The sequence below is a fragment of the Belonocnema kinseyi genome, chromosome 4 (genome assembly GCF_010883055.1).
Source record: "Belonocnema kinseyi isolate 2016_QV_RU_SX_M_011 chromosome 4, B_treatae_v1, whole genome shotgun sequence".
Classification (NCBI taxonomy): Eukaryota; Metazoa; Arthropoda; class Insecta; order Hymenoptera; family Cynipidae; genus Belonocnema; species Belonocnema kinseyi.
The window spans coordinates 30435364-30439165 of record NC_046660.1 but is presented as its reverse complement, the minus strand read 5'-3'; positions in this window follow the sequence as shown (position 1 = coordinate 30439165).

Genomic DNA, 3802 nt, shown 5'->3' with positions numbered 1-3802 from the left:
AGCTCTAGATACAGTTTTTGACAAAGATGACATTGGAATAATTCTAAAATTAATTCTCAATGAAAAAATAAATCTTTCAGTGAGTCAGGAAAGTATATTTTCTAAAAATCTATGAATAATTGTGTTATTAAAATAAGATATTATAGTTTTTCAAATGAATATAGCAATTTAAATATCAATACAAAACTTTACATGGAGCATGCTGAATAATCAAGATAAGAAATCAGACACAGTCACATTTACGAAATATAAATTGCGTAGTTACAGACTTAGCGTTAAAAGCTATTTTTATTTTCACGCCTTCAAAGATTTCAGATAACAATACTCATTAAGTGAAACTGATTTCCAGAAAAAATAATAATTCAAGAAGATTATTTTTTTATCAAAAAGGGTGATTTTTCAACAAAATAAATGCTTTTAACCAAATAGTTGGATTTTCATTCAATTTTGTACATTTTCTACATATTAGTTTAGTTTTTAGCTAAAAAATTGTAATTTTAAAATAAAATAGACAAATTATTTACAAATTATTTGAATTTTTAGCAAAAAAGTTACTTTTCAACCGAGCAGTATCTCCTGTTATTTTCAAAGATATTTTATGGAAATAATGGTAAGAAAACAGGCTAAAATATAACTTAGAAATTTGTTTCGGAACTTCCAATATCGATGTATTTCTTCGTGATCATGGAATTTCTACTTTCCATAAAGTCCTTGACAAAGGTGAAATTCGAAAAATTAAAAAAATTAATTCCTAATAAGAAACGATATACGGATTCAAATTTTTTATTGATTCGTGTATTTATTAAAAAAATAAGAAAAAGAAGTTTGTATTCCAAATATACTTAACATGTTTTTAAAAGGTGATAGCAATTCAAATCATATTAGCCAACTATGAATATTTACCCAATTTCGTAATTACTGATTGTGATATTTCATAAGAATGATAAAACGGACGGCGTATATTTTAAAGAATTATTGTTTTCTGTCCTAAGCTGTAATTTTATAGTTCTAATTGAGGAGTAAGCAAACAGATAGACATATGAATCCGTTTTATTTGTTTTGAAAAAATTGAGATACTTATCGTTTCCTTGAATTTGTAATAATAAAAAGAAATTGGTAACCTTTCATGGTAAAATTTTTATGTCAAATTAAAATTTCATATTCAGGTTTTGGAATATATCCGCTAAAAATAGGTCATGCTGAACAAGTAGGGGAACTAGTCGCGATAGTAATCTCAAATTTATGATATCTACGAAATACATAAAGTCTCTTCTCAAAACAAGAAAGGAAGAAGAATTACTTCAGATGATTTATAATTTAAGACTATTGCTATTTTCCAACTAAGAGAATATTTACCAAAGATTTTTAAAATTCGGCAGTAATGCTATAGTCGTAAATTCACTGTTTTTCTACATGTAAAGAAAAGTATAAAAGAACTTGCACATTATACCAAAGTATTGTCCATTTGTGAATTTCTTCGAGAGTGTTTCGAAACATTATTCCTGATAGTTCCGCTCAGTCATAATTGTAATCGAATTCGAGATTTTGAAATTGGCCGACCGTAAGTTCATCGAATTTTAACGAGAGTAGCATAGCTAATTTCAGTAAGCCTAGAAACTTCTTTTCAAATTTCATGAACAATGTTGCCAGAATTCCAAGCTGAACAATAGTTGTGCAATAGTTTCTTCGGTTGCAATAACAAAATTTTCAATGTTCTTTGGGGGAAAAATTGGAACATTTCTTTTTTATTTATGAAAATGAGCTTTAATTGGTTTTTGAGAACATATCATCAGCTTTAGCGATTTCTAACTTGTTTATTATAACTGACCAAAATATTTTTTCTTTGAGTTTCGATAGGATTTTTCAAACGCTTTTTATTGGTCGTGACCATTTCAATAAAACGTAATCTTCAATGAAATCGAAGGTCTAAGATAAAGTTGTTTTTGTTTCATAGATCAATGACAAGAATGATTCTCATTAACTTCTATCCAACAGCATAACAGTTTCTTTAACCCTTGTATTGCCACACAAAAAAACTGACAGCGTCTGCCACCCGGGTACCTGAGTACCCCGCCAACGAAATTGTTGTTAAAAGTCTATTGTAACTTGAAGTAACTATGTGTGTTCAATCAATATTTAATTATTCATATTCTGGGAAGATATTTCTACTTGAATATAACAATTAAATAATGTGCAGTGACCTTGGTAGTACTGAAACAGATATAAAAAGTGCGCAGCTACATGGCAAATTTATTGTTTCCGAGGAGGCTCGGTATTACGACCAAGAATGCAAGAAAATTCAATTAAAAATGTACATATTTTGTTATTAATTATAAAATATTTATATTTACTTCATATAATATTATAACAAACTTTTCTTTCATGATAAACTGTACGAAAATCATGTTTTTTCTGTGGGGTACCCGGGTACCCGGGTGGCAACACCAGAGTTACGTTGGACTTCGATTGGACAGATTAGATTTTTTAGTCGATGCGTTTGAGAAATAATGCCATAATAAATCAAATCACTTGATTAAAATAACAAATTGCGTGGAAAGAAAGAAAGAACGTGAAGAATAATAATACGAAAATCATCATCGAATTATTGGAAAATTTTCTCTTTTTCTGATGTAACAATTTTTTTTTGCAGATGTGTAAGTTTATAGTTTTGCTTGGAATATGCTCAGCGTTCGCTTCAGGTAGTAAGCCGCCTGAAAAGTCTCCAGCGAAGCATTCAGCGAAGCATTCAGCGAGGCTGCCAGTACCTGATAATAAGTGCCAGAGTAAGTTATTTATATATTAAGAATTTGTCATTAGGACAACTGCAGGATTTCGCCGGAAGTAGGTGCTAATCTGAAAAGTTGCACCCGCTCCCAGCAAAATCGCGGTAATATTTTAGCCACAACCACGTCTCACGACCGTGAGATACGTGGTTACAGTCTGTAACGGAATGAATACGTCGATGCAGCAAAAGTTTCGTGCACCTTAAGAACACGGAGTGATTTTGCATTTTTCCCACAAGTGTTTTAGCATATTGTTGACACGCAGGGATGCTTTTTAGACTATTAGCGAGTGAAAGCTTGGCACCTCCAAGCGCCGATGATAAGGACGATTAGTTTAACAGAATATTTTGGGTACAATCGTTGCGACTCCCTTATAAGCTCTCTATACCTCTGTTTCTTTTCATTCTTCTTGGCTATGATGTTTGTTGTCGCCCTGAAAGACACCTCTCTGAGAGGTGACCTTGTTAGTTGTTACACGATTTACGGCTTATTTACGGATAGACCTTTAAGATTTTCAAAAGACAGATGATAAGTCTATGGGATGTCGAATCGAAAGCTTTCCGATAATCAATCCAGGCCATCGATAAGTCACGCTGGAAGAATGCTGCATCTTTGCAGAAACATCTATCGATGAGCAGGTTCTCCTGACTTCCCGCTGAGGCTTTCTTTAACCTGCGTTGTTCATACATTTCTTGCCACACAGGTTTAATTTCCCGAACAATCCTATCATTTAGGATAACTCTAAATATCTTATACAGTGTGTTCAAACAAGTGATTGGCCTGTAATTCTTCGGCTCAGCTAAGTTGCCTATTTTCGGCAGGAGTATTGCGCGCCCTTCCACCAACCACCCCGGAATCGGCTCTTCCGTCTTCAAATATGAGGTGAAAATACGGGCCAAATGCTGATGGGTTGAAGGAACCTTCTTCCACCAGAAGGTTTTGATACAATTTGGTCCAGGTGCGAAATAGTTCTTCATCCCTCTTAATACTTTTTTCACCTCCTCGGTAGTGATGGGTGG